This window comes from Mus musculus, chromosome 6, assembly GCF_000001635.26.
Source record: "Mus musculus strain C57BL/6J chromosome 6, GRCm38.p6 C57BL/6J".
In the NCBI taxonomy this organism is placed as follows: domain Eukaryota; kingdom Metazoa; phylum Chordata; class Mammalia; order Rodentia; family Muridae; genus Mus; species Mus musculus.
The window spans coordinates 35990287-36000146 of record NC_000072.6 but is presented as its reverse complement, the minus strand read 5'-3'; the positions used below and the strand labels follow the sequence as shown (position 1 = coordinate 36000146).

Sequence of the window (9860 nt, the reverse complement as noted above, 5' to 3'; positions counted from 1 at the left end):
CAGAACAATCTGCAAAAGGAAGAGAATTATTGTCTCCCTAAAGTAAGAGAGGTAGTCTTTGTGCAGGTCCCATCCCAAGCTTCTGATGATTCAATTCACCTTGGAGCATAGCGTTTCTTACCTCTTCCCTGGATTAATTAGCTACATAAAATTCTTTGTTTCTATAATAAATGGAAATGAATTTCATGCAATAAATGATTTTGTTTGCTTGTTTTCTTTTGCTCCTGAAAAATTTCCAGAGAGGAACAAGACAAAATAATTTATGTTTAGTCTTCTGATTCTGAGAACCACTAGTCCTAATATTGTTGCAAGAGACAGAAATATCTAACCTCTCCCATAGTTTAAGATTTGGAAAGCGTTTCAATTTCCTTCAACTATTGGCACTGGGTTCTTTGGAGTAGAGTTTAGACTTTCTACTATAAACCTCATTTGAGCACTGTGCATAGTTCAGTGATGCTACGTTCCATTTGAATATCGCATTAAAATCTTGCAGAAAGCTTTTACAACGTCCAGTTCTCAGGCAGCCGTATCAAATTAAGTTAGCTTCTTTGGAAGATAACCGGACATCAGCAAATACAATGTAGAGATTGCAACATAGGATCCTATCTCCTGCTCTTACAGCAGCCCTTGTTCCTGTCTTCTTTTCTCTTTTGGGAGTGAGTATTTCCTTCTCCTGCCTGAACACAGAGTTGACAAAGAAGCAAGGAAGAGGCAAGAGAATGAAGAGAGCAATTAAAGTAAGTCTGGGAAGAAAGAGTACAGTTTCTTGCAGTTTTAGGAACAAAAATCTTTTTCAAGGTAATTTATGACAAAATACAATATACTCCTTTGGAACTGTGTTATCAGTAGACCAAATTTAATGGAGAAAGAACAGATAAAAGAATTAAAACATGAAAAGCTAAGTAATTGAGATTTATCTAATTATCATGATATTTAAAGATTTAAAATCATTATCCTTTAAGTAAAGCAGGAAATGATACAGGGAGACAATTGATGATAGACAGACATGTATCTATTTGCTATGAGTATGTAATACATCTTTAATCTATATTCATATAATTTTATGTTTACATTTATAAAAGTTAGATTTTATTTAAAATTTATAACTTTTATAAATTATTTTTATATAAAATTTTTATAACTTGTGTGAATATATCTTATTTAAATATATAAATACATTTTGAAGATGTATTTTCTAATCAAACCAAACAAGCCTGAGGAGACAAACACTTTTACCCCCATGCATGTCCTTCCAAATGGATTAATCAAGATCACTTCAGAATGATACCAAACCACAAGATTCTAAAAAGAGATAAATTGAGCTCATGAGCTACTCTGCATTCTGCCCATTTAAAACAATTTAACTTGAGTTTCAAAGTGAGAGTGTAGCCAGGTTCACTTCACTGAACCTATTTGCATATTCATCTGAATGCAAAGTGCAGGATTAAAGTGAATTGCTGTTTAGCTTTCTTCTGCTCAGTTCTCTGCATGATCCACCTCTTGCTGACAGGCACAGGAAGCCCCAGGGGAAGCATTTATAAAAATGGCCTTACAAATTTGTTTATATGCAATACCCTCTTTCCCACAACAACAGAAATCACCAGGCTCGTGAAACTACAGCAACCCTTCCCAGTAAGTCAACCTCTCCGACGCCTTCTCATCCTGTTCTTGTTTTCAACAGTCTTAATTTGGATTTATTACCCAGTTTAACCTTTGAAAAGTTATTTTACATATCTATCAGGATATCAAATAGTCATTAAGTCCCCTTACAAGCTACCCTCTGTGTAAGTTTAAGAAACGTGCAGATAACGCCAACAAGCCATTTTCATATTAGAATAAAGCATATACACATTAAAATTCTAAATATCATAAAAGATGCTGTATTGGCTCAGTTTGCCCTGCTTCAAAAGCTCTTTTAAGAGTTTTAATCACATTGTGTCTTCAGTACATTTGCGGGTGTATGACTGAAGATCTGGACGTCACTCTTGAAGTATGTACGTAATTCTTTTTGTATTCCATAAGTAAATTTAATCTCCCAAAACAAGAAACATAAGGTCTGAACTTGTGTCTTATCTTCAGAATAGCATTCATCACAGAGTCTCTGTTAAGAGTCTGACAGCATATTTGCTAATTCATAAGCCTTTCATATCTTCCTTTTATTTATCCACTGCAATTTTGTTATTTGCCTCTGTGTATAACCATTTTTCATAAACATATGTTAAATAGCATTGGGTCCATTCTAAATTAAACACGTTGGCTCAACTAACTTCTTAAATAATAGATAGGCCTATTTGAGAAGACTTACAGTGTATATATCTGTTTTATAACTTTACTTTGTTCTACTAGATTTGTTGATATACATATACATATACATCATATACATATACACATACACATACACATACACATACACATACACATACACATACACATACACATACATATACATATACATATACATATATAATCAGCAGCAGCTGCTGCTGTGGCTTACCACTTGATTTTTGTTGTCTAATACTGTTTTGTTACTCCATGTCCTTTCATTTCTATACTATTTTACAATTATTTTGTCCATTTCTGGACCCCACTGGGATTTTTAATAGGATCAAAAATAATGTACATAGAACTTTACAGAGATTAAAAGATAAAATAAGTATTTAGTTACCTAATACATGGAAATGGGTAATCTCTCCATTTATATGTCTGATTCTCATGTCTCTTTCCACATTCACCTTCATTGTAAAGATGTTGCAGGTGCTCCGGTATTTTACCTCTGTGATGGTCACTCTTAGTTGTCAACTTGATGGATTCTGAGAGCAACTAAGAGATACACTTCCAAGTAGGTCCCTGATGCTATTTTCCAGAATGGTTAACTGAGGGCGAAGAACCTCCCTCAACATGGACAACACCATTCATGCACAACCCAGATCCAAGAGGGAAAAGGGAAGAGCAAAGCAGCCTCATCCCCCATCACTTTTCCTCCTCACAGGTGAGTGTACCAACTCTGCTGTTGCTGCTGCTGCTGCCATCCTTCATCTTCTATGGCCTTCCTACCTAGACTGGAGACCAGAAGCTCCCTAGTAATCCTCAAGGCTTTCAGTGCCAGGTGGGGACAGCTGAAGCACCCAGCTTCCCAGACTGTATAACTGTCATGTCCTTAGGCTGGTCTATGTTTACATTGTGGGATCCCCACCCCCACCACAGGTCATACTGTATAAGCCAATCTGATGAGTCTCCATCATAATACATTCATCCTGTCCTTTTCTCCTATTAAGCCCTGATTAATAGAGTCCCTAAGCACTTTATATATCTGTGCTGTTGGAATTGCTAGAGGGTGCAGTTGTACATGATTGCAGTTGGTTTGTGGCTTTCTGAATTTCAATGTTGCCAACTAACTGGGAACAATAGTCTATTTTTGAGGATTTTCTGTATACAGTGATTATATGTGCTCTGAGTTAAAATGATTTTGCTTCCTTTGCAATCCGTATGATTCTTGTCGCTTCTTCCTACGTTGTCAGGCTGATAGAACCTCTGTAAGAATGCTGAACACCAATAGGAAGGGCAACCATTGTTGTCTTCACAGTGTTAGGAGTAAAACATTCAGAATTTTACCACTAAGTAAGAAGCTAGCTGGAAATCTTTCAGAGATGCCCTTCATTTACTTAAGGAAATCTATCTGGCTTCTGAGAGTTTTATCATGAACAAAGATTTTGTTCATGTGTCTTCTCTTTCCCCACTGAGGTCATGTGAACTTCCTTAGTTGACATCATGGCAGATCACATGAGCTGATTCCTAAGTATCCAACCCCGATGATTTGAGCTGCATTTTTTTTTAATCTTCATTTCAGTCTTCTCTTTGCTTACAGTTAAATTTCCTCCTCATTTTTTCAGTCTGACCTTAGATTATTCAATTTTAGATTTTTTTCTCATTATGTCCCCATCAAGAAAGGGATATGTTACAGTAAATCTTCTCCCAAATATGCCCTGGTAATGAAAACACAACACAGTTAATGTGATTACATGCTGTGTGCCTAGACTGGACAGATCTACCACTACACTACCATCTTCCACAGCTGATGAGACCCCTTAGAACTTGCGGTTTCTCCAGGCCATGTGCTTCTGCTCTGCTTTTCTTCATCTTCCTCCTCCTCTGCATCCTCTCCCTCTTCCATTTTCTCCTTCTCTCTCCCGCCTGCATTCCTCTCCACCTTCCCTTTTATCTGCCCAATCATCAGCTCTCCTTTATTTTACAAATTAAGGTAGGAAGCGGGTTTACAGGAAATCACCTGAGTGCTGACTCATTCCTTGTTGGAAGCCACTCACAGGAGAATGGAGTTATCAAATATAATTAACCCCAGGGCTATCCACAACAGGGATATGGTATGGTATGAAAGTGGGGTACCGGGCAATTTCATCTTGGTAAACATTATAGGGTATTCTTTCATAAACTGAGATGCTACAGTTTCACCCTGTGTAATTTTAAGGTGCATACAGTCAGTCTGAAGGCTACAAGTACAAATATTTAGTGTTGTGGTCATCTTTATAATTCTCTCTTTGGCTATACCTGTGATCCGTGATTAGCTGCATATTCATTTCATCTTCCATAGAGTGTCTTCAGCTGTCTTTCTATGACTTTGTTGAGCTCATGTTATTTGAAGGGCACAGTTAAATTATAATTATAGAGGAGCATTTTACTTACCCCTCTTTGTGGATTTCTAGATGACTTCCTCTGTCCAGGACAAAAACCAACATTCTAATATTTTAAATATCTTTATTTAATTTTTTTGTTCTTCCAGATACTTTTGTAATTTAAAATAAATGGCTATTGTAAAATGACCACATTTTTAATTTCTGTACTATCTATATAAGTAGTATATTCAATACATATATACCCTAATGTATACACTTAATGTGATATATTCTCTTTGCATTTTTTTTTTAATTTTAAGAGTATATTTTGAGAATTTCATGCAATGTATTCTGGTCATATTCAACCCCTCTGTCAGTTCCTCCCAGATCTACCCTCACCTCCTCAGCCACCCAACTTACTATTTACTCTCCTTTTACAAATATGTATTCATGTGTGCCTGCTTGCTTCCATATGTTCCACGGCTATTCAGGTACCTATAGATACCGGAAAATAGTGTTGGATCCCACAAAGCAGGAGTCACAGGTAATTTTAAAGCTACAACACCCACGTAGTGGAAACTAAACCTAGGTCCTCTACAATAGAAACAAGTGCTCTTAACTATGGAGCCGTCCCTACAGCCCCTAATTCCAGTTCTTTTCAGTGAACTGAGCCTGTTCTTTTGGCACAGTACATCCCCCATTATGGTAAGTGCTTCAAACTATACTTAAATAATGTGAATTTAGCTATTGTTGAGTAAAGGTTTCTAGAGATGTCGTTTTGATCAAGATGGTGTCTAGCTACGAGCTCCAGTCTTTTTTTTTTTTTTTTTTTTTTTTTTTTTTTTTTTTTTTTTTTTTTTTTTGAGCTCCAGTCTTAAAGACTAAAAAGGTAAGAGCTGAAAAGAGCTGAGGTCTGCTTGTTGTAACTGGCCTGTTCTGCCTCTTCTTCCCGTTTTAGAATGTCTGGCTCCTGATGTTGTATTTCCTTCAGCAGAGCCTCTTCAGTAAGGTTGTTTCCATTATCATGAAATGACTTTATTATGGTGAAATCATCATGTGTGCTTCATATTCCTTGTTCTGGGATGTCCTGGGACTCACACTAATAGTTACTCCAGGATTTTTGTGAGTGGTTTAATGCTATAATCTCACCCATCCATTTTCTTTTTGTTTTTGTCCATTTTTATTAGGTATTTCCCTCATTTACATTTCCAATGCTATACCAAAAGTCCCCCATACCCACCCACCCCCACTCCCCTACCCACCCACTCCCCCTTTTTGGCCCTGGCGTTCCCCTGTACTGGGGCATATAAAGTTTGCAAGTCCAATGGGCCTCTCTTTCCAGTGATGGCTGACTAGGCCATCTTTTGATATATATGCAGCTAGAGTCAAGAGCTCCGGGGTACTGGTTAGTTCATAATGTTGTTCCACCTATAGGGTTGCAGATCCCTTTAGCTCCTTGGCTACTTTCTCTAGCTCCTCCATTGGGTGCCCTGTGATCCATCCATTAGCTGACTGTGAGCATCCACTTCTGTGTTTGCTAGGCCCCGGTATAGTCTCACAAGAGACAGCTACATCTGGGTCCTTTCAGCAAAATCTTGCTAGTGTATGCAATGGTGTCAGCGTTTGGATGCTGATTATGGGGTGGATCCCTGGATATGGCAGTCTCTACATGGTCCATCCTTTCATCTCAGCTCCAAACTTTGTCTCTGTAACTCCTTCCATGGGTGTTTTGTTCCCAATTCTAAGGAGGGGCATAGTGTCCACACTTCAGTCTTCATTCTTCTTGAGTTTCATGTGTTTAGCAAATTGTATCTTATATCTTGGGTATCCTAGGTTTTGGGCTAATATCCACTTGTCAGTGAGTACATATTGTGTGAGTTTCTTTGTGAATGTGTTACCTCACTCAGGATGATGCCCTCCAGGTCCATCCATTTGGCTAGGAATTTCATAAATTCATTCTTTTTAATAGCTGAGTAGTACTCCATTGTGTAGATGTACCACATTTTCTGTATCCATTCCTCTGTTGAGGGGCATCTGGGTTCTTTCCAGCTTCTGGCTATTATAAATAAGGTGCTATGAACATAGTGGAGCATGTGTCCTTCTTACCCGTTGGGGCATCTTCTGGATATATGCCCAGGAGAGGTATTGCTGGATCCTCCGGTAGTACTATGTCCAATTTTCTGAGGAACCGCCAGACTGATTTCCAGAGTGGTTGTACAAGCCTGCAATCCCACCAACAATGGAGGAGTGTTCCTCTTTCTCCACATCCATGCCAGCATCTGCTGTCACCTGAATTTTTGATCTTAGCCATTCTGACTGGTGTGAGGTGGAATCTCAGGGTTGTTTTGATTTGCATTTCCCTGATGATTAAGGAGCCTTTAGTGATTAGAGTATTATCTTTACACAGAGAAAATTAGGTCTGCTTTTCCATGAAATTTTAAATATTGCCTCCTAGAGGAGTTTATCTTCTTGACTTGTTTAGCAACTTTACTAAATAACTTTGTATCATAAATTAACCAATTTTAAACACACAGTTCAATTGTTCAATAAATTTACAAATCCCTGCAGCCATTTGTGTGTACTCATTTTATAGTGTCAAATCCCATATTCCTACACCTTACAATTAATCCTCATTTCTTGGCCCAAACATTTATCTTCATAAATGTTTTACTTGGTCAATGGTTTTAAGTTTATTCATGATAGAGTGCTTTCTTTCTTACTAAACATAACAAGAATTCATGCCTATTTACACCACATCTTACTCAAGATCAGTGGACAGATATTAGATCATATAAATTATAGTATAGATACTATAAGCAGCAGCATAGATTTTCTACTTATCCTTGATTTTAACTATTTGATTAACTGTGCCTTGAGATGACTATATTTGTCTCCTCTACTTGAACTTCACTGCCTTTCTTAGATTTTTAAATTTATTGTTTTTAGCAAACTTAGAATATTGTAAAACCATTATTTTTAATGGTTTCTTTCTTTCTTCCTTTACTTCTTCCCCCTGTGAAACTTCCCATCTCTTTAAAAATTAAGATTCTTAGAATAAATGTTTAGAAATGGAATTCTTTATCAAAATCTTTGTAGTTCCATAACTGACCACTATTGGGTTTGGCCCTATTTAGTTGGTTCCTCTCATATAATAATCCCAGTAATAATTCTCACATTGACTGTTGTGTGATGCCATTTTGTTGTTTTACATGCAGACTTTTTCTAAATTTTCTAAACCTTATAGACATCAAAACAACCTGAAATTAAAATGGAGTACATAGAATTATAGAAAATATTTTGTTGTCTCCATAATGGATATAAAGCATCAAGCTCTCATATCTATTCAGTCCAACTGATTGAATAACTAGGAACTTGTTTAAAGGTGATTCTTGAACAACTTTTGTGCACATAGATTTTCTTATCCAATTTAAGTAGTTTCTGGCACATAATTTGAATATTTATTTTAAGTCTTAAAGACAAGTCTTCTATTATGGTTTTATATATGTCCTTTTGTATATATCACAGACATAAAAAGCCCTAAACCTCATGACACATTCCTCAGGAGCCTGAATTTGACACTTTAGGAAAGAAATGTGTTCAGCAGAACCTTCTTTCATAAGCTTTCAGTAGAAGCAAGAGTGGCTGACACTAACTCAAAACAAGAAATTTACCAAGGAAAAGTCATTGGACTTCCTTTTGCTTTGTTTTGTTTTGTTCTTGGTTTTGTTTTGGTTTGTGTGTGTGTGTGTGTGTGTGTGTGTGTGTGTGTGTGTGTGTGTTTTCCTATTGAAAATAGGAAATTTCCAGTCATCAAGATTACGAATACTTTTTCATGAAGAGATAACTACCCAGAAACATTTAGAATTGAAGAATTAACACTAGAAGATTCTATAAAATCCACATCTGCAAAAATTCCTGGGACAATAGATACAACTATTCCATATATTGATCCTGGGCTGGGAAGAAAATAACCCAGAGCCTGCATAGAAAGCCACATTCTCCTCACCATCACTGATGCCACCAAGGACAATTTTTGATGAGTGAAATCACTGTTTCTTATTGAAGATAGATTGGTAGAGTAGAAATTCTTGGCCAAAGGAAATGACTGGTCACCAAGAATCCAGAAAACTCACAATGACCCATGGTATCTAGTATCAGAATAGAAGAAGCAACTGTATAATTGACCTCATCTGACTTTTATAAAGAAGACTAAATTAACAAAAAGGTGACGTGAGGAAGAAGTAGAAGTTAGGCATCACTATAAAATAGTCTATAATTGGAGCTCTATTACGTGGAACACGTAATTCTGGCGATGGGAGTTTATAAAGACTTTAGGTCATAATGGCTAAACTTAGTCTTGCAAGGACAATGTAAGAATTCAGTCATCAGCATCGCATGCCCCATGACAAATGTTTATAAGTTTACAGAGTGGGCCAGAGATGAAACATTGAAGAACAATGTCCACCTAAAGATAGCAATGACCATCTGGACCCAGCTAATGACTAGAGCTAAGAATTTTAGTCCTGTATTTGACTACATTGGCTGATTTTTCAAAGAAACAAAAAATATGATTTATGTCAAGTGTCAGTCTGTCATGTTAAAATATTAAGAACACACTAAACAAACTCCTAACGACTTATCATTATATGAATCGATGGGTGCATCTGCCAAACCTTATCAGAAATAGATGGCTGGCAGAGGATGCAGGGATCCACAACTGGTCAAGGTGTAGAGAATGAAAGACTGCATGGTGCCCAGTGTTAAATGGGACGTCTATATCACAGCCCCTTCTTCCAAACCTTTGGGATCTTTATGGGAAAGGAAACAGATTATAAAAGCCTGAGGATATAGTGCTTTGTAGACACCGCAGGGCAACCGAACCTATGAATTCACAGCAGTTGAGACAGCATGCCCTAGATGTGCCCAAGCTCAGGGCAGATAAATAGCAGCATGGAAGGGGAGGCTGGCATGAAGCCTCGCCCCTAACTAAGGAACTGTAGACAACTGATCATTGCTGAAAGAGGGAGAAACAGTTTTCTTTATGGAAGCCCCTGGTGGGTTGACTACCTTCCAGTAAAGGTCACATATCTGAGAGTATATGGGCAGCACAAATTGGACTTGATGGGGCATTTAAAAAAAAAAGGCATAGGTGGACAGATTGCAAATGAACGAAGAATGCCTGGAGAGAGAGGGTGAATATGATCAAGATACATTCTGTGAATGTATATATTT

General features: G+C 37.3%; 1 long non-coding RNA gene across 1 annotated transcript in view; it reads left to right on the top strand.

The window, feature by feature from the left end:
• The first annotated feature begins 451 nt into the window (after positions 1 to 451).
• The window catches only part of Gm38790, a 33817-nt gene continuing 24408 nt past the window's right edge, over positions 452 to 9860 (top strand). The window contains exons 1-2 of the long non-coding RNA XR_868978.1: positions 452 to 737; positions 2865 to 2989. This is a non-coding gene — a long non-coding RNA (predicted gene, 38790). The remainder of the gene's footprint in view (positions 738 to 2864; positions 2990 to 9860) is intronic.